Source organism: Xenopus laevis, chromosome 6S, assembly GCF_017654675.1.
Source record: "Xenopus laevis strain J_2021 chromosome 6S, Xenopus_laevis_v10.1, whole genome shotgun sequence".
Classification (NCBI taxonomy): Eukaryota; Metazoa; Chordata; class Amphibia; order Anura; family Pipidae; genus Xenopus; species Xenopus laevis.
Window position 1 is genome coordinate 128,758,533 of NC_054382.1, and position 25,856 is coordinate 128,784,388.

Below are 25,856 nucleotides of genomic sequence, written 5' to 3' on the forward strand. Positions count from 1 at the left end.
ACGGGTCTATAAAAGGATAGGGGAGGCCGGATGCATGTTTACCTTCTCTATGCCAAAATCAGGAGGGGTAGGGACAACCTGGGTCATGGGAGTCATGAGGACCAGACCAGTCAGACCCTGTCTGTATCCCCCTTAACAGGAGCCCACTTGTGTTGTCATACCTTCACATAATGAGCAACATTTGCTTATTATGCACCAGAATGAAAGGGCTGACTCAGTCCACATATGCATGTGCTTCAAAAGATGAGCCTGTTATCAAATGATGTCATTGCAGGGTGTCTCAGACAGAGAGGATGAAGCTGTTATACTTATGGATGATGAAAAGCCTTGAATTCAGTGTTTGAATCTGGTGAACTAAGGGCTAGCCACCCATTCATTTAACTCCCTTGTACTAGAAAAGTTTACCGGCAATCTGGCACTCAATGCTCACCAGAATCACATGCAATGGTTTTATAGTCTAGTGGTTATCACGTCTGCTTTACACGCAGAAGGTCCTGGGTTCAATCCCCAGTGAAACCATACCATAGCAATTCTCACAATAAGCCATCAGAAATGGCCACAAAAAAGAAGCTCAGTTACCAACAACCAAAGAAGACCAACAACTAAAGCTGAGTGTCTTTGTAGAAATTCAATAGAGTACAATATAAAAGAAAACTAACCTGGCTTTTGTCAGGCTGGGAATATACATAAAATAAAATAACCCACTTTAAAGCCAATAATATCAAAGAACGCTGCCCTTTTCCACTGTTTTGGCAACTTAACCATCATGTTGTGAGGCACTTGGGACTGCCGGCTTCCTTATCAAAAACCCTCTGGAATAGCCCAGATAGAAAGTGGGTGGCTTCAAAACTCCTATTGAGTATGGACAAGATTAGCACATTGATGCAGTCCATGCCTGGTGGCTCTTCTACATCTTAGAAAAAAAGGGTTAAAATGAAGTAGAGAAAATTAGTAAAAAATTGTTTATTTGTTGGTTTTGACTAGAAAACAAAACTTGAGACTGCCTTTCCAATCTATAACCCTCAGAAAATAGTCCAGATATGTATGGGGGGGCTTTGAAACTGCTATTGAGCATGGACAGTATTAGCACATTGATGCCGATTTTGCTTGATGGTTCTCCTACAACACAGGATAAAAAGGTGAAAATTAAGTAAAGAAATGAACAAGCAAATTGTCAATTTTTAATTGTTGATTTTTTTAATTGTTTGGAATGAAAGTAGTACCTTTCAAACAGTGGTATCGGCGGTGATTAGAAAGTAAAAATCTGGCAACCAATGCTCACCAGCTCCACATGCAATGGTTTCATAGTGTAGTGGTTATCACGTCTGCTTTACACGCAGAAGGTCCTGGGTTCAATCCCCAGTGAAACCAAGCTTCACTGGTAGCTTTTCTCACAATCAGAAATGGCCAAAAACAGAAGCTCAGTTGCCAACAACCAAAGAAGACCAACAACTAAATCTGAGCGACTTTGTAGAAATTCAATAGAGTAGATTATAAAAGAAAACAAACCTGGCATTTGTCAGGCTGGGAAAATACATAAAATCAAGTTACCCGCTCAAAAACCAATAATGTGATAAAAAGCTGCGCTTTTGCACTGTTTTGGCAACTTAACCATCATGTTGTGAGGCACTTGGGAATGCCGGCTTCCTTATCAAAAACCCTCTGGAATAGCCCAGATAGAAAGTGGGTGGCTTCAAAACTCCTATTGAGTATGGACAAGATTAGCACATTGATGCAGTCCATGCCTGGTGGCTCTTCTACATCTTAGAAAAAAAGGGTTAAAATGAAGTAGAGAAAATTAGTAAAAAATTGTTTATTTGTTGGTTTTGACTAGAAAACAAAACTTGAGACTGCCTTTCCAATCTATAACCCTCAGAAAATAGTCCAGATATGTATGGGGGGGCTTTGAAACTGCTATTGAGCATGGACAGTATTAGCACATTGATGCCGATTTTGCTTGATGGTTCTCCTACAACACAGGATAAAAAGGTGAAAATTAAGTAAAGAAATGAACAAGCAAATTGTCAATTTTTAATTGTTGATTTTTTTAATTGTTTGGAATGAAAGTAGTACCTTTCAAACAGTGGTATCGGCGGTGATTAGAAAGTAAAAATCTGGCAACCAATGCTCACCAGCTCCACATGCAATGGTTTCATAGTGTAGTGGTTATCACGTCTGCTTTACACGCAGAAGGTCCTGGGTTCAATCCCCAGTGAAACCATAGCTTCACTGGTAGCTTTTCTCACAATCAGAAATGGCCAAAAACAGAAGCTCAGTTGCCAACAACCAAAGAAGACCAACAACTAAATCTGAGCGACTTTGTAGAAATTCAATAGAGTAGATTATAAAAGAAAACAAACCTGGCATTTGTCAGGCTGGGAAAATACATAAAATCAAGTTACCCGCTCAAAAACCAATAATGTGATAAAAAGCTGCGCTTTTGCACTGTTTTGGCAACTTAACCATCATGTTGTGAGGCACTTGGGAATGCCGGCTTCCTTATCAAAAACCCTCTGGAATAGCCCAGATAGAAAGTGGGTGGCTTCAAAACTCCTATTGAGTATGGACAAGATTAGCACATTGATGCAGTCCATGCCTGGTGGCTCTTCTACATCTTAGAAAAAAAGGGTTAAAATGAAGTAGAGAAAATTAGTAAAAAATTGTTTATTTGTTGGTTTTGACTAGAAAACAAAACTTGAGACTGCCTTTCCAATCTATAACCCTCAGAAAATAGTCCAGATATGTATGGGGGGGCTTTGAAACTGCTATTGAGCATGGACAGTATTAGCACATTGATGCCGATTTTGCTTGATGGTTCTCCTACAACACAGGATAAAAAGGTGAAAATTAAGTAAAGAAATGAACAAGCAAATTGTCAATTTTTAATTGTTGATTTTTTTAATTGTTTGGAATGAAAGTAGTACCTTTCAAACAGTGGTATCGGCGGTGATTAGAAAGTAAAAATCTGGCAACCAATGCTCACCAGCTCCACATGCAATGGTTTCATAGTGTAGTGGTTATCACGTCTGCTTTACACGCAGAAGGTCCTGGGTTCAATCCCCAGTGAAACCAAGCTTCACTGGTAGCTTTTCTCACAATCAGAAATGGCCAAAAACAGAAGCTCAGTTGCCAACAACCAAAGAAGACCAACAACTAAATCTGAGCGACTTTGTAGAAATTCAATAGAGTAGATTATAAAAGAAAACAAACCTGGCATTTGTCAGGCTGGGAAAATACATAAAATCAAGTTACCCGCTCAAAAACCAATAATGTGATAAAAAGCTGCGCTTTTGCACTGTTTTGGCAACTTAACCATCATGTTGTGAGGCACTTGGGAATGCCGGCTTCCTTATCAAAAACCCTCTGGAATAGCCCAGATAGAAAGTGGGTGGCTTCAAAACTCCTATTGAGTATGGACAAGATTAGCACATTGATGCAGTCCATGCCTGGTGGCTCTTCTACATCTTAGAAAAAAAGGGTTAAAATGAAGTAGAGAAAATTAGTAAAAAATTGTTTATTTGTTGGTTTTGACTAGAAAACAAAACTTGAGACTGCCTTTCCAATCTATAACCCTCAGAAAATAGTCCAGATATGTATGGGGGGGCTTTGAAACTGCTATTGAGCATGGACAGTATTAGCACATTGATGCCGATTTTGCTTGATGGTTCTCCTACAACACAGGATAAAAAGGTGAAAATTAAGTAAAGAAATGAACAAGCAAATTGTCAATTTTTAATTGTTGATTTTTTTAATTGTTTGGAATGAAAGTAGTACCTTTCAAACAGTGGTATCGGCGGTGATTAGAAAGTAAAAATCTGGCAACCAATGCTCACCAGCTCCACATGCAATGGTTTCATAGTGTAGTGGTTATCACGTCTGCTTTACACGCAGAAGGTCCTGGGTTCAATCCCCAGTGAAACCAAGCTTCACTGGTAGCTTTTCTCACAATCAGAAATGGCCAAAAACAGAAGCTCAGTTGCCAACAACCAAAGAAGACCAACAACTAAATCTGAGCGACTTTGTAGAAATTCAATAGAGTAGATTATAAAAGAAAACAAACCTGGCATTTGTCAGGCTGGGAAAATACATAAAATCAAGTTACCCGCTCAAAAACCAATAATGTGATAAAAAGCTGCGCTTTTGCACTGTTTTGGCAACTTAACCATCATGTTGTGAGGCACTTGGGAATGCCGGCTTCCTTATCAAAAACCCTCTGGAATAGCCCAGATAGAAAGTGGGTGGCTTCAAAACTCCTATTGAGTATGGACAAGATTAGCACATTGATGCAGTCCATGCCTGGTGGCTCTTCTACATCTTAGAAAAAAAGGGTTAAAATGAAGTAGAGAAAATTAGTAAAAAATTGTTTATTTGTTGGTTTTGACTAGAAAACAAAACTTGAGACTGCCTTTCCAATCTATAACCCTCAGAAAATAGTCCAGATATGTATGGGGGGGCTTTGAAACTGCTATTGAGCATGGACAGTATTAGCACATTGATGCCGATTTTGCTTGATGGTTCTCCTACAACACAGGATAAAAAGGTGAAAATTAAGTAAAGAAATGAACAAGCAAATTGTCAATTTTTAATTGTTGATTTTTTTAATTGTTTGGAATGAAAGTAGTACCTTTCAAACAGTGGTATCGGCGGTGATTAGAAAGTAAAAATCTGGCAACCAATGCTCACCAGCTCCACATGCAATGGTTTCATAGTGTAGTGGTTATCACGTCTGCTTTACACGCAGAAGGTCCTGGGTTCAATCCCCAGTGAAACCAAGCTTCACTGGTAGCTTTTCTCACAATCAGAAATGGCCAAAAACAGAAGCTCAGTTGCCAACAACCAAAGAAGACCAACAACTAAATCTGAGCGACTTTGTAGAAATTCAATAGAGTAGATTATAAAAGAAAACAAACCTGGCATTTGTCAGGCTGGGAAAATACATAAAATCAAGTTACCCGCTCAAAAACCAATAATGTGATAAAAAGCTGCGCTTTTGCACTGTTTTGGCAACTTAACCATCATGTTGTGAGGCACTTGGGAATGCCGGCTTCCTTATCAAAAACCCTCTGGAATAGCCCAGATAGAAAGTGGGTGGCTTCAAAACTCCTATTGAGTATGGACAAGATTAGCACATTGATGCAGTCCATGCCTGGTGGCTCTTCTACATCTTAGAAAAAAAGGGTTAAAATGAAGTAGAGAAAATTAGTAAAAAATTGTTTATTTGTTGGTTTTGACTAGAAAACAAAACTTGAGACTGCCTTTCCAATCTATAACCCTCAGAAAATAGTCCAGATATGTATGGGGGGGCTTTGAAACTGCTATTGAGCATGGACAGTATTAGCACATTGATGCCGATTTTGCTTGATGGTTCTCCTACAACACAGGATAAAAAGGTGAAAATTAAGTAAAGAAATGAACAAGCAAATTGTCAATTTTTAATTGTTGATTTTTTTAATTGTTTGGAATGAAAGTAGTACCTTTCAAACAGTGGTATCGGCGGTGATTAGAAAGTAAAAATCTGGCAACCAATGCTCACCAGCTCCACATGCAATGGTTTCATAGTGTAGTGGTTATCACGTCTGCTTTACACGCAGAAGGTCCTGGGTTCAATCCCCAGTGAAACCAAGCTTCACTGGTAGCTTTTCTCACAATCAGAAATGGCCAAAAACAGAAGCTCAGTTGCCAACAACCAAAGAAGACCAACAACTAAATCTGAGCGACTTTGTAGAAATTCAATAGAGTAGATTATAAAAGAAAACAAACCTGGCATTTGTCAGGCTGGGAAAATACATAAAATCAAGTTACCCGCTCAAAAACCAATAATGTGAAAAAAAGCTGCGCTTTTGCACTGTTTTGGCAACTTAACCATCATGTTGTGAGGCACTTGGGAATGCCGGCTTCCTTATCAAAAACCCTCTGGAATAGCCCAGATAGAAAGTGGGTGGCTTCAAAACTCCTATTGAGTATGGACAAGATTAGCACATTGATGCAGTCCATGCCTGGTGGCTCTTCTACATCTTAGAAAAAAAGGGTTAAAATGAAGTAGAGAAAATTAGTAAAAAATTGTTTATTTGTTGGTTTTGACTAGAAAACAAAACTTGAGACTGCCTTTCCAATCTATAACCCTCAGAAAATAGTCCAGATATGTATGGGGGGGCTTTGAAACTGCTATTGAGCATGGACAGTATTAGCACATTGATGCCGATTTTGCTTGATGGTTCTCCTACAACACAGGATAAAAAGGTGAAAATTAAGTAAAGAAATGAACAAGCAAATTGTCAATTTTTAATTGTTGATTTTTTTAATTGTTTGGAATGAAAGTAGTACCTTTCAAACAGTGGTATCGGCGGTGATTAGAAAGTAAAAATCTGGCAACCAATGCTCACCAGCTCCACATGCAATGGTTTCATAGTGTAGTGGTTATCACGTCTGCTTTACACGCAGAAGGTCCTGGGTTCAATCCCCAGTGAAACCAAGCTTCACTGGTAGCTTTTCTCACAATCAGAAATGGCCAAAAACAGAAGCTCAGTTGCCAACAACCAAAGAAGACCAACAACTAAATCTGAGCGACTTTGTAGAAATTCAATAGAGTAGATTATAAAAGAAAACAAACCTGGCATTTGTCAGGCTGGGAAAATACATAAAATCAAGTTACCCGCTCAAAAACCAATAATGTGAAAAAAAGCTGCGCTTTTGCACTGTTTTGGCAACTTAACCATCATGTTGTGAGGCACTTGGGAATGCCGGCTTCCTTATCAAAAACCCTCTGGAATAGCCCAGATAGAAAGTGGGTGGCTTCAAAACTCCTATTGAGTATGGACAAGATTAGCACATTGATGCAGTCCATGCCTGGTGGCTCTTCTACATCTTAGAAAAAAAGGGTTAAAATGAAGTAGAGAAAATTAGTAAAAAATTGTTTATTTGTTGGTTTTGACTAGAAAACAAAACTTGAGACTGCCTTTCCAATCTATAACCCTCAGAAAATAGTCCAGATATGTATGGGGGGGCTTTGAAACTGCTATTGAGCATGGACAGTATTAGCACATTGATGCCGATTTTGCTTGATGGTTCTCCTACAACACAGGATAAAAAGGTGAAAATTAAGTAAAGAAATGAACAAGCAAATTGTCAATTTTTAATTGTTGATTTTTTTAATTGTTTGGAATGAAAGTAGTACCTTTCAAACAGTGGTATCGGCGGTGATTAGAAAGTAAAAATCTGGCAACCAATGCTCACCAGCTCCACATGCAATGGTTTCATAGTGTAGTGGTTATCACGTCTGCTTTACACGCAGAAGGTCCTGGGTTCAATCCCCAGTGAAACCAAGCTTCACTGGTAGCTTTTCTCACAATCAGAAATGGCCAAAAACAGAAGCTCAGTTGCCAACAACCAAAGAAGACCAACAACTAAATCTGAGCGACTTTGTAGAAATTCAATAGAGTAGATTATAAAAGAAAACAAACCTGGCATTTGTCAGGCTGGGAAAATACATAAAATCAAGTTACCCGCTCAAAAACCAATAATGTGATAAAAAGCTGCGCTTTTGCACTGTTTTGGCAACTTAACCATCATGTTGTGAGGCACTTGGGAATGCCGGCTTCCTTATCAAAAACCCTCTGGAATAGCCCAGATAGAAAGTGGGTGGCTTCAAAACTCCTATTGAGTATGGACAAGATTAGCACATTGATGCAGTCCATGCCTGGTGGCTCTTCTACATCTTAGAAAAAAAGGGTTAAAATGAAGTAGAGAAAATTAGTAAAAAATTGTTTATTTGTTGGTTTTGACTAGAAAACAAAACTTGAGACTGCCTTTCCAATCTATAACCCTCAGAAAATAGTCCAGATATGTATGGGGGGGCTTTGAAACTGCTATTGAGCATGGACAGTATTAGCACATTGATGCCGATTTTGCTTGATGGTTCTCCTACAACACAGGATAAAAAGGTGAAAATTAAGTAAAGAAATGAACAAGCAAATTGTCAATTTTTAATTGTTGATTTTTTTAATTGTTTGGAATGAAAGTAGTACCTTTCAAACAGTGGTATCGGCGGTGATTAGAAAGTAAAAATCTGGCAACCAATGCTCACCAGCTCCACATGCAATGGTTTCATAGTGTAGTGGTTATCACGTCTGCTTTACACGCAGAAGGTCCTGGGTTCAATCCCCAGTGAAACCAAGCTTCACTGGTAGCTTTTCTCACAATCAGAAATGGCCAAAAACAGAAGCTCAGTTGCCAACAACCAAAGAAGACCAACAACTAAATCTGAGCGACTTTGTAGAAATTCAATAGAGTAGATTATAAAAGAAAACAAACCTGGCATTTGTCAGGCTGGGAAAATACATAAAATCAAGTTACCCGCTCAAAAACCAATAATGTGATAAAAAGCTGCGCTTTTGCACTGTTTTGGCAACTTAACCATCATGTTGTGAGGCACTTGGGAATGCCGGCTTCCTTATCAAAAACCCTCTGGAATAGCCCAGATAGAAAGTGGGTGGCTTCAAAACTCCTATTGAGTATGGACAAGATTAGCACATTGATGCAGTCCATGCCTGGTGGCTCTTCTACATCTTAGAAAAAAAGGGTTAAAATGAAGTAGAGAAAATTAGTAAAAAATTGTTTATTTGTTGGTTTTGACTAGAAAACAAAACTTGAGACTGCCTTTCCAATCTATAACCCTCAGAAAATAGTCCAGATATGTATGGGGGGGCTTTGAAACTGCTATTGAGCATGGACAGTATTAGCACATTGATGCCGATTTTGCTTGATGGTTCTCCTACAACACAGGATAAAAAGGTGAAAATTAAGTAAAGAAATGAACAAGCAAATTGTCAATTTTTAATTGTTGATTTTTTTAATTGTTTGGAATGAAAGTAGTACCTTTCAAACAGTGGTATCGGCGGTGATTAGAAAGTAAAAATCTGGCAACCAATGCTCACCAGCTCCACATGCAATGGTTTCATAGTGTAGTGGTTATCACGTCTGCTTTACACGCAGAAGGTCCTGGGTTCAATCCCCAGTGAAACCAAGCTTCACTGGTAGCTTTTCTCACAATCAGAAATGGCCAAAAACAGAAGCTCAGTTGCCAACAACCAAAGAAGACCAACAACTAAATCTGAGCGACTTTGTAGAAATTCAATAGAGTAGATTATAAAAGAAAACAAACCTGGCATTTGTCAGGCTGGGAAAATACATAAAATCAAGTTACCCGCTCAAAAACCAATAATGTGATAAAAAGCTGCGCTTTTGCACTGTTTTGGCAACTTAACCATCATGTTGTGAGGCACTTGGGAATGCCGGCTTCCTTATCAAAAACCCTCTGGAATAGCCCAGATAGAAAGTGGGTGGCTTCAAAACTCCTATTGAGTATGGACAAGATTAGCACATTGATGCAGTCCATGCCTGGTGGCTCTTCTACATCTTAGAAAAAAAGGGTTAAAATGAAGTAGAGAAAATTAGTAAAAAATTGTTTATTTGTTGGTTTTGACTAGAAAACAAAACTTGAGACTGCCTTTCCAATCTATAACCCTCAGAAAATAGTCCAGATATGTATGGGGGGGCTTTGAAACTGCTATTGAGCATGGACAGTATTAGCACATTGATGCCGATTTTGCTTGATGGTTCTCCTACAACACAGGATAAAAAGGTGAAAATTAAGTAAAGAAATGAACAAGCAAATTGTCAATTTTTAATTGTTGATTTTTTTAATTGTTTGGAATGAAAGTAGTACCTTTCAAACAGTGGTATCGGCGGTGATTAGAAAGTAAAAATCTGGCAACCAATGCTCACCAGCTCCACATGCAATGGTTTCATAGTGTAGTGGTTATCACGTCTGCTTTACACGCAGAAGGTCCTGGGTTCAATCCCCAGTGAAACCAAGCTTCACTGGTAGCTTTTCTCACAATCAGAAATGGCCAAAAACAGAAGCTCAGTTGCCAACAACCAAAGAAGACCAACAACTAAATCTGAGCGACTTTGTAGAAATTCAATAGAGTAGATTATAAAAGAAAACAAACCTGGCATTTGTCAGGCTGGGAAAATACATAAAATCAAGTTACCCGCTCAAAAACCAATAATGTGATAAAAAGCTGCGCTTTTGCACTGTTTTGGCAACTTAACCATCATGTTGTGAGGCACTTGGGAATGCCGGCTTCCTTATCAAAAACCCTCTGGAATAGCCCAGATAGAAAGTGGGTGGCTTCAAAACTCCTATTGAGTATGGACAAGATTAGCACATTGATGCAGTCCATGCCTGGTGGCTCTTCTACATCTTAGAAAAAAAGGGTTAAAATGAAGTAGAGAAAATTAGTAAAAAATTGTTTATTTGTTGGTTTTGACTAGAAAACAAAACTTGAGACTGCCTTTCCAATCTATAACCCTCAGAAAATAGTCCAGATATGTATGGGGGGGCTTTGAAACTGCTATTGAGCATGGACAGTATTAGCACATTGATGCCGATTTTGCTTGATGGTTCTCCTACAACACAGGATAAAAAGGTGAAAATTAAGTAAAGAAATGAACAAGCAAATTGTCAATTTTTAATTGTTGATTTTTTTAATTGTTTGGAATGAAAGTAGTACCTTTCAAACAGTGGTATCGGCGGTGATTAGAAAGTAAAAATCTGGCAACCAATGCTCACCAGCTCCACATGCAATGGTTTCATAGTGTAGTGGTTATCACGTCTGCTTTACACGCAGAAGGTCCTGGGTTCAATCCCCAGTGAAACCAAGCTTCACTGGTAGCTTTTCTCACAATCAGAAATGGCCAAAAACAGAAGCTCAGTTGCCAACAACCAAAGAAGACCAACAACTAAATCTGAGCGACTTTGTAGAAATTCAATAGAGTAGATTATAAAAGAAAACAAACCTGGCATTTGTCAGGCTGGGAAAATACATAAAATCAAGTTACCCGCTCAAAAACCAATAATGTGAAAAAAGCTGCGCTTTTGCACTGTTTTGGCAACTTAACCATCATGTTGTGAGGCACTTGGGAATGCCGGCTTCCTTATCAAAAACCCTCTGGAATAGCCCAGATAGAAAGTGGGTGGCTTCAAAACTCCTATTGAGTATGGACAAGATTAGCACATTGATGCAGTCCATGCCTGGTGGCTCTTCTACATCTTAGAAAAAAAGGGTTAAAATGAAGTAGAGAAAATTAGTAAAAAATTGTTTATTTGTTGGTTTTGACTAGAAAACAAAACTTGAGACTGCCTTTCCAATCTATAACCCTCAGAAAATAGTCCAGATATGTATGGGGGGGCTTTGAAACTGCTATTGAGCATGGACAGTATTAGCACATTGATGCCGATTTTGCTTGATGGTTCTCCTACAACACAGGATAAAAAGGTGAAAATTAAGTAAAGAAATGAACAAGCAAATTGTCAATTTTTAATTGTTGATTTTTTTAATTGTTTGGAATGAAAGTAGTACCTTTCAAACAGTGGTATCGGCGGTGATTAGAAAGTAAAAATCTGGCAACCAATGCTCACCAGCTCCACATGCAATGGTTTCATAGTGTAGTGGTTATCACGTCTGCTTTACACGCAGAAGGTCCTGGGTTCAATCCCCAGTGAAACCAAGCTTCACTGGTAGCTTTTCTCACAATCAGAAATGGCCAAAAACAGAAGCTCAGTTGCCAACAACCAAAGAAGACCAACAACTCAATCTGAGCGACTTTGTAGAAATTCAATAGAGTAGATTATAAAAGAAAACAAACCTGGCATTTGTCAGGCTGGGAAAATACATAAAATCAAGTTACCCGCTCAAAAACCAATAATGTGATAAAAAGCTGCGCTTTTGCACTGTTTTGGCAACTTAACCATCATGTTGTGAGGCACTTGGGAATGCCGGCTTCCTTATCAAAAACCCTCTGGAATAGCCCAGATAGAAAGTGGGTGGCTTCAAAACTCCTATTGAGTATGGACAAGATTAGCACATTGATGCAGTCCATGCCTGGTGGCTCTTCTACATCTTAGAAAAAAAGGGTTAAAATGAAGTAGAGAAAATTAGTAAAAAATTGTTTATTTGTTGGTTTTGACTAGAAAACAAAACTTGAGACTGCCTTTCCAATCTATAACCCTCAGAAAATAGTCCAGATATGTATGGGGGGGCTTTGAAACTGCTATTGAGCATGGACAGTATTAGCACATTGATGCCGATTTTGCTTGATGGTTCTCCTACAACACAGGATAAAAAGGTGAAAATTAAGTAAAGAAATGAACAAGCAAATTGTCAATTTTTAATTGTTGATTTTTTTAATTGTTTGGAATGAAAGTAGTACCTTTCAAACAGTGGTATCGGCGGTGATTAGAAAGTAAAAATCTGGCAACCAATGCTCACCAGCTCCACATGCAATGGTTTCATAGTGTAGTGGTTATCACGTCTGCTTTACACGCAGAAGGTCCTGGGTTCAATCCCCAGTGAAACCAAGCTTCACTGGTAGCTTTTCTCACAATCAGAAATGGCCAAAAACAGAAGCTCAGTTGCCAACAACCAAAGAAGACCAACAACTAAATCTGAGCGACTTTGTAGAAATTCAATAGAGTAGATTATAAAAGAAAACAAACCTGGCATTTGTCAGGCTGGGAAAATACATAAAATCAAGTTACCCGCTCAAAAACCAATAATGTGAAAAAAAGCTGCGCTTTTGCACTGTTTTGGCAACTTAACCATCATGTTGTGAGGCACTTGGGAATGCCGGCTTCCTTATCAAAAACCCTCTGGAATAGCCCAGATAGAAAGTGGGTGGCTTCAAAACTCCTATTGAGTATGGACAAGATTAGCACATTGATGCAGTCCATGCCTGGTGGCTCTTCTACATCTTAGAAAAAAAGGGTTAAAATGAAGTAGAGAAAATTAGTAAAAAATTGTTTATTTGTTGGTTTTGACTAGAAAACAAAACTTGAGACTGCCTTTCCAATCTATAACCCTCAGAAAATAGTCCAGATATGTATGGGGGGGCTTTGAAACTGCTATTGAGCATGGACAGTATTAGCACATTGATGCCGATTTTGCTTGATGGTTCTCCTACAACACAGGATAAAAAGGTGAAAATTAAGTAAAGAAATGAACAAGCAAATTGTCAATTTTTAATTGTTGATTTTTTAATTGTTTGGAATGAAAGTAGTACCTTTCAAACAGTGGTATCGGCGGTGATTAGAAAGTAAAAATCTGGCAACCAATGCTCACCAGCTCCACATGCAATGGTTTCATAGTGTAGTGGTTATCACGTCTGCTTTACACGCAGAAGGTCCTGGGTTCAATCCCCAGTGAAACCAAGCTTCACTGGTAGCTTTTCTCACAATCAGAAATGGCCAAAAACAGAAGCTCAGTTGCCAACAACCAAAGAAGACCAACAACTAAATCTGAGCGACTTTGTAGAAATTCAATAGAGTAGATTATAAAAGAAAACAAACCTGGCATTTGTCAGGCTGGGAAAATACATAAAATCAAGTTACCCGCTCAAAAACCAATAATGTGAAAAAAAGCTGCGCTTTTGCACTGTTTTGGCAACTTAACCATCATGTTGTGAGGCACTTGGGAATGCCGGCTTCCTTATCAAAAACCCTCTGGAATAGCCCAGATAGAAAGTGGGTGGCTTCAAAACTCCTATTGAGTATGGACAAGATTAGCACATTGATGCAGTCCATGCCTGGTGGCTCTTCTACATCTTAGAAAAAAAGGGTTAAAATGAAGTAGAGAAAATTAGTAAAAAATTGTTTATTTGTTGGTTTTGACTAGAAAACAAAACTTGAGACTGCCTTTCCAATCTATAACCCTCAGAAAATAGTCCAGATATGTATGGGGGGGCTTTGAAACTGCTATTGAGCATGGACAGTATTAGCACATTGATGCCGATTTTGCTTGATGGTTCTCCTACAACACAGGATAAAAAGGTGAAAATTAAGTAAAGAAATGAACAAGCAAATTGTCAATTTTTAATTGTTGATTTTTTTAATTGTTTGGAATGAAAGTAGTACCTTTCAAACAGTGGTATCGGCGGTGATTAGAAAGTAAAAATCTGGCAACCAATGCTCACCAGCTCCACATGCAATGGTTTCATAGTGTAGTGGTTATCACGTCTGCTTTACACGCAGAAGGTCCTGGGTTCAATCCCCAGTGAAACCAAGCTTCACTGGTAGCTTTTCTCACAATCAGAAATGGCCAAAAACAGAAGCTCAGTTGCCAACAACCAAAGAAGACCAACAACTAAATCTGAGCGACTTTGTAGAAATTCAATAGAGTAGATTATAAAAGAAAACAAACCTGGCATTTGTCAGGCTGGGAAAATACATAAAATCAAGTTACCCGCTCAAAAACCAATAATGTGATAAAAAGCTGCGCTTTTGCACTGTTTTGGCAACTTAACCATCATGTTGTGAGGCACTTGGGAATGCCGGCTTCCTTATCAAAAACCCTCTGGAATAGCCCAGATAGAAAGTGGGTGGCTTCAAAACTCCTATTGAGTATGGACAAGATTAGCACATTGATGCAGTCCATGCCTGGTGGCTCTTCTACATCTTAGAAAAAAAGGGTTAAAATGAAGTAGAGAAAATTAGTAAAAAATTGTTTATTTGTTGGTTTTGACTAGAAAACAAAACTTGAGACTGCCTTTCCAATCTATAACCCTCAGAAAATAGTCCAGATATGTATGGGGGGGCTTTGAAACTGCTATTGAGCATGGACAGTATTAGCACATTGATGCCGATTTTGCTTGATGGTTCTCCTACAACACAGGATAAAAAGGTGAAAATTAAGTAAAGAAATGAACAAGCAAATTGTCAATTTTTAATTGTTGATTTTTTTAATTGTTTGGAATGAAAGTAGTACCTTTCAAACAGTGGTATCGGCGGTGATTAGAAAGTAAAAATCTGGCAACCAATGCTCACCAGCTCCACATGCAATGGTTTCATAGTGTAGTGGTTATCACGTCTGCTTTACACGCAGAAGGTCCTGGGTTCAATCCCCAGTGAAACCAAGCTTCACTGGTAGCTTTTCTCACAATCAGAAATGGCCAAAAACAGAAGCTCAGTTGCCAACAACCAAAGAAGACCAACAACTAAATCTGAGCGACTTTGTAGAAATTCAATAGAGTAGATTATAAAAGAAAACAAACCTGGCATTTGTCAGGCTGGGAAAATACATAAAATCAAGTTACCCGCTCAAAAACCAATAATGTGAAAAAAGCTGCGCTTTTGCACTGTTTTGGCAACTTAACCATCATGTTGTGAGGCACTTGGGAATGCCGGCTTCCTTATCAAAAACCCTCTGGAATAGCCCAGATAGAAAGTGGGTGGCTTCAAAACTCCTATTGAGTATGGACAAGATTAGCACATTGATGCAGTCCATGCCTGGTGGCTCTTCTACATCTTAGAAAAAAAGGGTTAAAATGAAGTAGAGAAAATTAGTAAAAAATTGTTTATTTGTTGGTTTTGACTAGAAAACAAAACTTGAGACTGCCTTTCCAATCTATAACCCTCAGAAAATAGTCCAGATATGTATGGGGGGGCTTTGAAACTGCTATTGAGCATGGACAGTATTAGCACATTGATGCCGATTTTGCTTGATGGTTCTCCTACAACACAGGATAAAAAGGTGAAAATTAAGTAAAGAAATGAACAAGCAAATTGTCAATTTTTAATTGTTGATTTTTTTAATTGTTTGGAATGAAAGTAGTACCTTTCAAACAGTGGTATCGGCGGTGATTAGAAAGTAAAAATCTGGCAACCAATGCTCACCAGCTCCACATGCAATGGTTTCATAGTGTAGTGGTTATCACGTCTGCTTTACACGCAGAAGGTCCTGGGTTCAATCCCCAGTGAAACCAAGCTTCACTGGTAGCTTTTCTCACAATCAGAAATGGCCAAAAACAGAAGCTCAGTTGCCAACAACCAAAGAAGACCAACAACTAAATCTGAGCGACTTTGTAGAAATTCAATAGAGTAGATTATAAAAGAAAACAAACCTGGCATTTGTCAGGCTGGGAAAATACATAAAATCAAGTTACCCGCTCAAAAACCAATAATGTGATAAAAAGCTGCGCTTTTGCACTGTTTTGGCAACTTAACCATCATGTTGTGAGGCACTTGGGAATGCCGGCTTCCTTATCAAAAACCCTCTGGAATAGCCCAGATAGAAAGTGGGTGGCTTCAAAACTCCTATTGAGTATGGACAAGATTAGCACATTGATGCAGTCCATGCCTGGTGGCTCTTCTACATCTTAGAAAAAAAGGGTTAAAATGAAGTAGAGAAAATTAGTAAAAAATTGTTTATTTGTTGGTTTTGACTAGAAAACAAAACTTGAGACTGCCTTTCCAATCTATAACCCTCAGAAAATAGTCCAGATATGTATGGGGGGGCTTTGAAACTGCTATTGAGCATGGACAGTATTAGCACATTGATGCCGATTTTGCTTGATGGTTCTCCTACAACACAGGATAAAAAGGTGAAAATTAAGTAAAGAAATGAACAAGCAAATTGTCAATTTTTAATTGTTGATTTTTTTAATTGTTTGGAATGAAAGTAGTACCTTTCAAACAGTGGTATCGGCGGTGATTAGAAAGTAAAAATCTGGCAACCAATGCTCACCAGCTCCACATGCAATGGTTTCATAGTGTAGTGGTTATCACGTCTGCTTTACACGCAGAAGGTCCTGGGTTCAATCCCCAGTGAAACCAAGCTTCACTGGTAGCTTTTCTCACAATCAGAAATGGCCAAAAACAGAAGCTCAGTTGCCAACAACCAAAGAAGACCAACAACTAAATCTGAGCGACTTTGTAGAAATTCAATAGAGTAGATTATAAAAGAAAACAAACCTGGCATTTGTCAGGCTGGGAAAATACATAAAATCAAGTTACCCGCTCAAAAACCAATAATGTGATAAAAAGCTGCGCTTTTGCACTGTTTTGGCAACTTAACCATCATGTTGTGAGGCACTTGGGAATGCCGGCTTCCTTATCAAAAACCCTCTGGAATAGCCCAGATAGAAAGTGGGTGGCTTCAAAACTCCTATTGAGTATGGACAAGATTAGCACATTGATGCAGTCCATGCCTGGTGGCTCTTCTACATCTTAGAAAAAAAGGGTTAAAATGAAGTAGAGAAAATTAGTAAAAAATTGTTTATTTGTTGGTTTTGACTAGAAAACAAAACTTGAGACTGCCTTTCCAATCTATAACCCTCAGAAAATAGTCCAGATATGTATGGGGGGGCTTTGAAACTGCTATTGAGCATGGACAGTATTAGCACATTGATGCCGATTTTGCTTGATGGTTCTCCTACAACACAGGATAAAAAGGTGAAAATTAAGTAAAGAAATGAACAAGCAAATTGTCAATTTTTAATTGTTGATTTTTTTAATTGTTTGGAATGAAAGTAGTACCTTTCAAACAGTGGTATCGGCGGTGATTAGAAAGTAAAAATCTGGCAACCAATGCTCACCAGCTCCACATGCAATGGTTTCATAGTGTAGTGGTTATCACGTCTGCTTTACACGCAGAAGGTCCTGGGTTCAATCCCCAGTGAAACCAAGCTTCACTGGTAGCTTTTCTCACAATCAGAAATGGCCAAAAACAGAAGCTCAGTTGCCAACAACCAAAGAAGACCAACAACTAAATCTGAGCGACTTTGTAGAAATTCAATAGAGTAGATTATAAAAGAAAACAAACCTGGCATTTGTCAGGCTGGGAAAATACATAAAATCAAGTTACCCGCTCAAAAACCAATAATGTGATAAAAAGCTGCGCTTTTGCACTGTTTTGGCAACTTAACCATCATGTTGTGAGGCACTTGGGAATGCCGGCTTCCTTATCAAAAACCCTCTGGAATAGCCCAGATAGAAAGTGGGTGGCTTCAAAACTCCTATTGAGTATGGACAAGATTAGCACATTGATGCAGTCCATGCCTGGTGGCTCTTCTACATCTTAGAAAAAAAGGGTTAAAATGAAGTAGAGAAAATTAGTAAAAAATTGTTTATTTGTTGGTTTTGACTAGAAAACAAAACTTGAGACTGCCTTTCCAATCTATAACCCTCAGAAAATAGTCCAGATATGTATGGGGGGGCTTTGAAACTGCTATTGAGCATGGACAGTATTAGCACATTGATGCCGATTTTGCTTGATGGTTCTCCTACAACACAGGATAAAAAGGTGAAAATTAAGTAAAGAAATGAACAAGCAAATTGTCAATTTTTAATTGTTGATTTTTTTAATTGTTTGGAATGAAAGTAGTACCTTTCAAACAGTGGTATCGGCGGTGATTAGAAAGTAAAAATCTGGCAACCAATGCTCACCAGCTCCACATGCAATGGTTTCATAGTGTAGTGGTTATCACGTCTGCTTTACACGCAGAAGGTCCTGGGTTCAATCCCCAGTGAAACCAAGCTTCACTGGTAGCTTTTCTCACAATCAGAAATGGCCAAAAACAGAAGCTCAGTTGCCAACAACCAAAGAAGACCAACAACTAAATCTGAGCGACTTTGTAGAAATTCAATAGAGTAGATTATAAAAGAAAACAAACCTGGCATTTGTCAGGCTGGGAAAATACATAAAATCAAGTTACCCGCTCAAAAACCAATAATGTGAAAAAAGCTGCGCTTTTGCACTGTTTTGGCAACTTAACCATCATGTTGTGAGGCACTTGGGAATGCCGGCTTCCTTATCAAAAACCCTCTGGAATAGCCCAGATAGAAAGTGGGTGGCTTCAAAACTCCTATTGAGTATGGACAAGATTAGCACATTGATGCAGTCCATGCCTGGTGGCTCTTCTACATCTTAGAAAAAAAAGGGTTAAAATGAAGTAGAGAAAATTAGTAAAAAATTGTTTATTTGTTGGTTTTGACTAGAAAACAAAACTTGAGACTGCCTTTCCAATCTATAACCCTCAGAAAATAGTCCAGATATGTATGGGGGGGCTTTGAAACTGCTATTGAGCATGGACAGTATTAGCACATTGATGCCGATTTTGCTTGATGGTTCTCCTACAACACAGGATAAAAAGGTGAAAATTAAGTAAAGAAATGAACAAGCAAATTGTCAATTTTTAATTGTTGATTTTTTTAATTGTTTGGAATGAAAGTAGTACCTTTCAAACAGTGGTATCGGCGGTGATTAGAAAGTAAAAATCTGGCAACCAATGCTCACCAGCTCCACATGCAATGGTTTCATAGTGTAGTGGTTATCACGTCTGCTTTACACGCAGAAGGTCCTGGTTCAATCCCCAGTGAAACCATACTTTACTGGTAGCTTTCTCACAATCAGCCATCGGAAATGGCTGCAAAACAGAAGCTCAATTGCCAACAACTAAAGCTGAGTGACTTTGTAGAAATTCAATAGAGTTGAATTGTTTATTTGTTGGCTTTGACTAGAAAACATAATTTGAGACTGCTTTTCCAATCTACAACTCTCTAAAAATAGTCCAGATATGTATGGGGTAGCTTTGAAACTGCTATTGAGCATGGACAGTATTAGCACATTGATGCCCATTTTGCCTGATTGTTCTCCTACAACTAAGGGTAAAAAGGTGAAGCTTAAGAAAAGAATTGAACAAGCAAATTGTCAAGTTTAAATTGTTGATTTTTTTATTGTTTGGAATGAAAGTACTATCTTGCAAACAGTGGTATCAGCCGTGAGTAGAAAGATAAAATCTGGCAACCAATGCTCACCAGCTCCACATGCAAGGGTTTTATAGTGTAGTGGATATCACATCTGCTTTACACGCAGTAGGTCCTGGGTTCCATCCCCAGTGAAACCAAGCTTCACTGGTAGCTTTTCTCACAATCAGAAATGGCCAAAAACAGAAGCTCAGTTGCCAACAACCAAAGAAGACCAACAACTAAATCTGAGCGACTTTGTAGAAATTCAATAGAGTAGATTATAAAAGAAAACAAACCTGGCATTTGTCAGGCTGGGAAAATACATAAAATCAAGTTACCCGCTCAAAAACCAATAATGTGAAAAAAAGCTGCGCTTTTGCACTGTTTTGGCAACTTAACCATCATGTTGTGAGGCACTTGGGACTGCCGGCTTCCTTATCAAAAACCCTCTGGAATAGCCCAGATAGAAAGTGGGTGGCTTCAAAACTCCTATTGAGTATGGACAAGATTAGCACATTGATGCAGTCCATGCCTGGTGGCTCTTCTACATCTTAGAAAAAAAGGGTTAAAATGAAGTAGAGAAAATTAGTAAAAAATTGTTTATTTGTTGGTTTTGACTAGAAAACAAAACTTGAGACTGCCTTTCCAATCTATAACCCTCAGAAAATAGTCCAGATATGTATGGGGGGGCTTTGAAACTGCTATTGAGCATGGACAGTATTAGCACATTGATGCCGATTTTGCTTGATGGTTCTCCTACAACACAGGATAAAAAGGTGAAAATTAAGTAAAGAAATGAACAAGCAAATTGTCAATTTTTAATTGTTGATTTTTTTAATTGTTTGGAATGAAAGTAGTACCTTTCAAACAGTGGTATCGGCGGTGATTAGAAAGTAAAAATCTGGCAACCAATGCTCACCAGCTCCACATGCAATGGTTTCATAGTGTAGTGGTTATCACGTCTGCTTTACACGCAGAAGGGCCTGGGTTCAATCCCCAGTGAAACCAAGCTTCACTGGTAGCTTTTCTCACAATCAGAAATGGCCAAAAACAGAAGCTCAGTTGCCAACAACCAAAGAAGACCAACAACTCAATCTGAGCGACTTTGTAGAAATTCAATAGAGTAGATTATAAAAGAAAACAAACCTGGCATTTGTCAGGCTGGGAAAATACATAAAATCAAGTTACCCGCTCAAAAACCAATAATGTGAAAAAAAGCTGCGCTTTTGCACTGTTTTGGCAACTTAACCATCATGTTGTGAGGCACTTGGGAATGCCGGCTTCCTTATCAAAAACCCTCTGGAATAGCCCAGATAGAAAGTGGGTGGCTTCAAAACTCCTATTGAGTATGGACAAGATTAGCACATTGATGCAGTCCATGCCTGGTGGCTCTTCTACATCTTAGAAAAAAAGGGTTAAAATGAAGTAGAGAAAATTAGTAAAAAATTGTTTATTTGTTGGTTTTGACTAGAAAACAAAACTTGAGACTGCCTTTCCAATCTATAACCCTCAGAAAATAGTCCAGATATGTATGGGGGGGCTTTGAAACTGCTATTGAGCATGGACAGTATTAGCACATTGATGCCGATTTTGCTTGATGGTTCTCCTACAACACAGGATAAAAAGGTGAAAATTAAGTAAAGAAATGAACAAGCAAATTGTCAATTTTTAATTGTTGATTTTTTTAATTGTTTGGAATGAAAGTAGTACCTTTCAAACAGTGGTATCGGCGGTGATTAGAAAGTAAAAATCTGGCAACCAATGCTCACCAGCTCCACATGCAATGGTTTCATAGTGTAGTGGTTATCACGTCTGCTTTACACGCAGAAGGTCCTGGGTTCAATCCCCAGTGAAACCAAGCTTCACTGGTAGCTTTTCTCACAATCAGAAATGGCCAAAAACAGAAGCTCAGTTGCCAACAACCAAAGAAGACCAACAACTAAATCTGAGCGACTTTGTAGAAATTCAATAGAGTAGATTATAAAAGAAAACAAACCTGGCATTTGTCAGGCTGGGAAAATACATAAAATCAAGTTACCCGCTCAAAAACCAATAATGTGAAAAAAGCTGCGCTTTTGCACTGTTTTGGCAACTTAACCATCATGTTGTGAGGCACTTGGGAATGCCGGCTTCCTTATCAAAAACCCTCTGGAATAGCCCAGATAGAAAGTGGGTGGCTTCAAAACTCCTATTGAGTATGGACAAGATTAGCACATTGATGCAGTCCATGCCTGGTGGCTCTTCTACATCTTAGAAAAAAAGGGTTAAAATGAAGTAGAGAAAATTAGTAAAAAATTGTTTATTTGTTGGTTTTGACTAGAAAACAAAACTTGAGACTGCCTTTCCAATCTATAACCCTCAGAAAATAGTCCAGATATGTATGGGGGGGCTTTGAAACTGCTATTGAGCATGGACAGTATTAGCACATTGATGCCGATTTTGCTTGATGGTTCTCCTACAACACAGGATAAAAAGGTGAAAATTAAGTAAAGAAATGAACAAGCAAATTGTCAATTTTTAATTGTTGATTTTTTTAATTGTTTGGAATGAAAGTAGTACCTTTCAAACAGTGGTATCGGCGGTGATTAGAAAGTAAAAATCTGGCAACCAATGCTCACCAGCTCCACATGCAATGGTTTCATAGTGTAGTGGTTATCACGTCTGCTTTACACGCAGAAGGTCCTGGGTTCAATCCCCAGTGAAACCAAGCTTCACTGGTAGCTTTTCTCACAATCAGAAATGGCCAAAAACAGAAGCTCAGTTGCCAACAACCAAAGAAGACCAACAACTCAATCTGAGCGACTTTGTAGAAATTCAATAGAGTAGATTATAAAAGAAAACAAACCTGGCATTTGTCAGGCTGGGAAAATACATAAAATCAAGTTACCCGCTCAAAAACCAATAATGTGATAAAAAGCTGCGCTTTTGCACTGTTTTGGCAACTTAACCATCATGTTGTGAGGCACTTGGGAATGCCGGCTTCCTTATCAAAAACCCTCTGGAATAGCCCAGATAGAAAGTGGGTGGCTTCAAAACTCCTATTGAGTATGGACAAGATTAGCACATTGATGCAGTCCATGCCTGGTGGCTCTTCTACATCTTAGAAAAAAAGGGTTAAAATGAAGTAGAGAAAATTAGTAAAAAATTGTTTATTTGTTGTGTTGGTTTTGACTAGAAAACAAAACTTGAGACTGCCTTTCCAATCTATAACCCTCAGAAAATAGTCCAGATATGTATGGGGGGCTTTGAAACTGCTATTGAGCATGGACAGTATTAGCACATTGATGCCGATTTTGCTTGATGGTTCTCCTACAACACAGGATAAAAAGGTGAAAATTAAGTAAAGAAATGAACAAGCAAATTGTCAATTTTTAATTGTTGATTTTTTAATTGTTTGGAATGAAAGTAGTACCTTTCAAACAGTGGTATCGGCGGTGATTAGAAAGTAAAAATCTGGCAACCAATGCTCACCAGCTCCACATGCAATGGTTTCATAGTGTAGTGGTTATCACGTCTGCTTTACACGCAGAAGGTCCTGGGTTCAATCCCCAGTGAAACCAACTTTACTGGTAGCTTTTCTCACAATCAGAAATGGCCAAAAACAGAAGCTCAGTTGCCAACAACCAAAGAAGACCAACAACTAAATCTGAGCGACTTTGTAGAAATTCAATAGAGTAGATTATAAAAGAAAACAAACCTGGCATTTGTCAGGCTGGGAAAATACATAAAATCAAGTTACCCGCTCAAAAACCAATAATGTGATAAAAAGCTGCGCTTTTGCACTGTTTTGGCAACTTAACCATCATGTTGTGAGGCACTTGGGAATGCCGGCTTCCTTATCAAAAACCCTCTGGAATAGCCCAGATAGAAAGTGGGTGGCTTCAAAACTCCTATTGAGTATGGACAAGATTAGCACATTGATGCAGTCCATGCCTGGTGGCTCTTCTACATCTTAGAAAAAAAGGGTTAAAATGAAGTAGAGAAAATTAGTAAAAAATTGTTTATTTGTTGGTTTTGACTAGAAAACAAAACTTGAGACTGCCTTTCCAATCTATAACCCTCAGAAAATAGTCCAGATATGTATGGGGGGGCTTTGAAACTGCTATTGAGCATGGACAGTATTAGCACATTGATGCCGATTTTGCTTGATGGTTCTCCTACAACACAGGATAAAAAGGTGAAAATTAAGTAAAGAAATGAACAAGCAAATTGTCAATTTTTAATTGTTGATTTTTTTAATTGTTTGGAATGAAAGTAGTACCTTTCAAACAGTGGTATCGGCGGTGATTAGAAAGTAAAAATCTGGCAACCAATGCTCACCAGCTCCACATGCAATGGTTTCATAGTGTAGTGGTTATCACGTCTGCTTTACACGCAGAAGGTCCTGGGTTCAATCCCCAGTGAAACCAAGCTTCACTGGTAGCTTTTCTCACAATCAGAAACGGCCAAAAACAGAAGCTCAGTTGCCAACAACCAAAGAAGACCAACAACTAAATCTGAGCGACTTTGTAGAAATTCAATAGAGTAGATTATAAAAGAAAACAAACCTGGCATTTGTCAGGCTGGGAAAATACATAAAATCATGTTACCCGCTCAAAAACCAATAATGTGAAAAAAAGCTGCACTTTTGCACTGTTTTGGCAACTTAACCATCATGTTGTGAGGCACTTGGGACTGCCGGCTTCCTTATCAAAAACCCTCTGGAATAGCCCAGATATAAAGTGGGTGGCTTCAAAACTCCTATTGAGTATGGACAAGATTAGCACATTGATGCAGTCCATGCCTGGTGGCTCTTCTACATCTTTGAAAAAAAGGGTTAAAATGAAGTAGAGAAAATTAGTAAAAAATTGTTTATTTGTTAGTTTTGACTAGAAAACAAAACTTGAGACCGCCTTTCAAATCTATAACCCTCAGAAAATAGTCCAGATATGTATGGGGGGGCTTTGAAACTGCTATTGAGCATGGACAGTATTAGCACATTGATGCCGATTTGGCCTGATGGTTCTCCTACAACTAAGGATAAAAAGGTGAAAATTAAGTAAAGAAATGAACAAGCAAATTGTCAATTTTTAATTGTTGATTTTTTTAATTGTTTGGAATGAAAGTAGTACCTTTCAAACAGTGGTATCAGCGATGATTAGAAAGTAAAAATCTGGCAACCAATGCTCACCAGTGTCACATGCAATGGTTCCATAGTGTAGTGATTATCACGTCTGCTTTACATGCAGAAGGTTCTGGGTTCAATCCCCAGTGAAACCATACTTTACTGGTAGCAATTCTCACAATCAGCCATCAGAAATGGCAACAAAACAGAAGCTCAATTGCCAACAACTAAAGCTGATTGACTTTGTAGAAATTCAATAGAGTTGAATTGTTTATTTGTTGGCTTTGACTAGAAAACATAACTTGAGACTGCTGTTCCAATCTACAACTCTCTAAAAATAGTCCAGATATGTATGGGGTAGCTTTGAAACTGCTATTGAGCATGGACAGTATTAGCACATTGATGCCGATTTTGCTTGATGGTTCTCCTACAACTAAGCAAATTGTCAAGTTTTAATTGTTGATTTTTTTATTGTTTGGAATGAAACAGTGGTATCAGCGATGATTAGAAAGTAAAAATCTGGCAACCAATGCTCACCACCTCCACATGCAATGGTTTCATAGTGTAGTGGTTATCACGTCTGCTTTACATGCAGAAGGTCCTGGGTTCAATCCCCAGTGAAATCATACTTTACTGCTAGCAATTCTCACAATCAGCCATCAGAAATAACCAAAAATCAAAGCTCAGTTGCCATCAACTAAATCTGAGCATCTTTGTAGAAATTCAATAGAGTACATTATAAAAGAAAACAAACCTGACATTTGTCAGGCTGGGAAAATACATAAAATCAAGTTACCCACTTAAAAACCAATAATGTGAAAGACAACTCTGCTTTTGCACTGTTTTGGCAACTTCACCACCATGTTTTGGGGCACTTGGGACAGTCTTCCTTATCAAAAATCCTCTGGAACAGCCCAGATATGAAATGCCCACCATTAAGCTGGTGTAGAGGCCCCTTTGGGTTAATGTGCCCTGCAGCTTTAAGGCCCCCACCCTTTTTCTTAGAGTGATCTGCCAGGAGATCTGTAACAGCTTCCTGCTAAACTGCTATATAGTGTGTGCAGGGAGTGGTTTTTTCCTCTTTTGCCTCTGGATGCTGATCCAGCTGGGTGAGCTCAGAGGGGCTGAGTACACCAGGCCCAGAAGAAGGCTTGTGTCCAAGTCGGGGAC

The 25,856-nt window shown here is 38.6% G+C and overlaps 31 non-coding genes across 31 annotated transcripts; all 31 read left to right on the plus strand.

Annotated features, from left to right (window-relative positions):
- The first annotated feature begins 446 nt into the window (after positions 1-446).
- Positions 447-519, plus strand: trnav-uac. Its single transcript has one exon. It is a non-coding gene; the product is annotated as a tRNA-Val (tRNA).
- A 779-nt stretch (positions 520-1,298) lies between these two features.
- trnav-uac lies at positions 1,299-1,371 on the plus strand. The gene has a single exon. It is a non-coding gene; the product is annotated as a tRNA-Val (tRNA).
- Positions 1,372-2,148: 777 nt separating this feature from the next.
- Positions 2,149-2,221, plus strand: trnav-uac. The gene has a single exon. It is a non-coding gene; the product is annotated as a tRNA-Val (tRNA).
- A 778-nt stretch (positions 2,222-2,999) lies between these two features.
- On the plus strand, positions 3,000-3,072 carry trnav-uac. Its single transcript has one exon. It is a non-coding gene; the product is annotated as a tRNA-Val (tRNA).
- A 777-nt stretch (positions 3,073-3,849) lies between these two features.
- On the plus strand, positions 3,850-3,922 carry trnav-uac. Its single transcript has one exon. It is a non-coding gene; the product is annotated as a tRNA-Val (tRNA).
- A 777-nt stretch (positions 3,923-4,699) lies between these two features.
- trnav-uac lies at positions 4,700-4,772 on the plus strand. Its single transcript has one exon. It is a non-coding gene; the product is annotated as a tRNA-Val (tRNA).
- A 777-nt stretch (positions 4,773-5,549) lies between these two features.
- On the plus strand, positions 5,550-5,622 carry trnav-uac. The gene has a single exon. It is a non-coding gene; the product is annotated as a tRNA-Val (tRNA).
- Positions 5,623-6,399: 777 nt separating this feature from the next.
- trnav-uac lies at positions 6,400-6,472 on the plus strand. The gene has a single exon. It is a non-coding gene; the product is annotated as a tRNA-Val (tRNA).
- Positions 6,473-7,249: 777 nt separating this feature from the next.
- On the plus strand, positions 7,250-7,322 carry trnav-uac. Its single transcript has one exon. It is a non-coding gene; the product is annotated as a tRNA-Val (tRNA).
- A 777-nt stretch (positions 7,323-8,099) lies between these two features.
- trnav-uac lies at positions 8,100-8,172 on the plus strand. The gene has a single exon. It is a non-coding gene; the product is annotated as a tRNA-Val (tRNA).
- A 777-nt stretch (positions 8,173-8,949) lies between these two features.
- Positions 8,950-9,022, plus strand: trnav-uac. The gene has a single exon. It is a non-coding gene; the product is annotated as a tRNA-Val (tRNA).
- A 777-nt stretch (positions 9,023-9,799) lies between these two features.
- On the plus strand, positions 9,800-9,872 carry trnav-uac. Its single transcript has one exon. It is a non-coding gene; the product is annotated as a tRNA-Val (tRNA).
- Positions 9,873-10,649: 777 nt separating this feature from the next.
- On the plus strand, positions 10,650-10,722 carry trnav-uac. Its single transcript has one exon. It is a non-coding gene; the product is annotated as a tRNA-Val (tRNA).
- A 776-nt stretch (positions 10,723-11,498) lies between these two features.
- On the plus strand, positions 11,499-11,571 carry trnav-uac. Its single transcript has one exon. It is a non-coding gene; the product is annotated as a tRNA-Val (tRNA).
- A 777-nt stretch (positions 11,572-12,348) lies between these two features.
- Positions 12,349-12,421, plus strand: trnav-uac. Its single transcript has one exon. It is a non-coding gene; the product is annotated as a tRNA-Val (tRNA).
- A 776-nt stretch (positions 12,422-13,197) lies between these two features.
- On the plus strand, positions 13,198-13,270 carry trnav-uac. The gene has a single exon. It is a non-coding gene; the product is annotated as a tRNA-Val (tRNA).
- A 777-nt stretch (positions 13,271-14,047) lies between these two features.
- Positions 14,048-14,120, plus strand: trnav-uac. The gene has a single exon. It is a non-coding gene; the product is annotated as a tRNA-Val (tRNA).
- Positions 14,121-14,897: 777 nt separating this feature from the next.
- On the plus strand, positions 14,898-14,970 carry trnav-uac. The gene has a single exon. It is a non-coding gene; the product is annotated as a tRNA-Val (tRNA).
- A 776-nt stretch (positions 14,971-15,746) lies between these two features.
- trnav-uac lies at positions 15,747-15,819 on the plus strand. The gene has a single exon. It is a non-coding gene; the product is annotated as a tRNA-Val (tRNA).
- A 777-nt stretch (positions 15,820-16,596) lies between these two features.
- Positions 16,597-16,669, plus strand: trnav-uac. The gene has a single exon. It is a non-coding gene; the product is annotated as a tRNA-Val (tRNA).
- A 777-nt stretch (positions 16,670-17,446) lies between these two features.
- Positions 17,447-17,519, plus strand: trnav-uac. Its single transcript has one exon. It is a non-coding gene; the product is annotated as a tRNA-Val (tRNA).
- Positions 17,520-18,296: 777 nt separating this feature from the next.
- Positions 18,297-18,369, plus strand: trnav-uac. Its single transcript has one exon. It is a non-coding gene; the product is annotated as a tRNA-Val (tRNA).
- A 777-nt stretch (positions 18,370-19,146) lies between these two features.
- On the plus strand, positions 19,147-19,218 carry trnav-uac. The gene has a single exon. It is a non-coding gene; the product is annotated as a tRNA-Val (tRNA).
- A 449-nt stretch (positions 19,219-19,667) lies between these two features.
- On the plus strand, positions 19,668-19,740 carry trnav-uac. Its single transcript has one exon. It is a non-coding gene; the product is annotated as a tRNA-Val (tRNA).
- Positions 19,741-20,517: 777 nt separating this feature from the next.
- On the plus strand, positions 20,518-20,590 carry trnav-uac. The gene has a single exon. It is a non-coding gene; the product is annotated as a tRNA-Val (tRNA).
- A 777-nt stretch (positions 20,591-21,367) lies between these two features.
- Positions 21,368-21,440, plus strand: trnav-uac. Its single transcript has one exon. It is a non-coding gene; the product is annotated as a tRNA-Val (tRNA).
- A 776-nt stretch (positions 21,441-22,216) lies between these two features.
- trnav-uac lies at positions 22,217-22,289 on the plus strand. Its single transcript has one exon. It is a non-coding gene; the product is annotated as a tRNA-Val (tRNA).
- Positions 22,290-23,069: 780 nt separating this feature from the next.
- trnav-uac lies at positions 23,070-23,142 on the plus strand. The gene has a single exon. It is a non-coding gene; the product is annotated as a tRNA-Val (tRNA).
- Positions 23,143-23,918: 776 nt separating this feature from the next.
- On the plus strand, positions 23,919-23,991 carry trnav-uac. The gene has a single exon. It is a non-coding gene; the product is annotated as a tRNA-Val (tRNA).
- Positions 23,992-24,768: 777 nt separating this feature from the next.
- Positions 24,769-24,841, plus strand: trnav-uac. Its single transcript has one exon. It is a non-coding gene; the product is annotated as a tRNA-Val (tRNA).
- A 398-nt stretch (positions 24,842-25,239) lies between these two features.
- trnav-uac lies at positions 25,240-25,312 on the plus strand. The gene has a single exon. It is a non-coding gene; the product is annotated as a tRNA-Val (tRNA).
- The last annotated feature ends 544 nt before the right edge of the window (positions 25,313-25,856 follow it).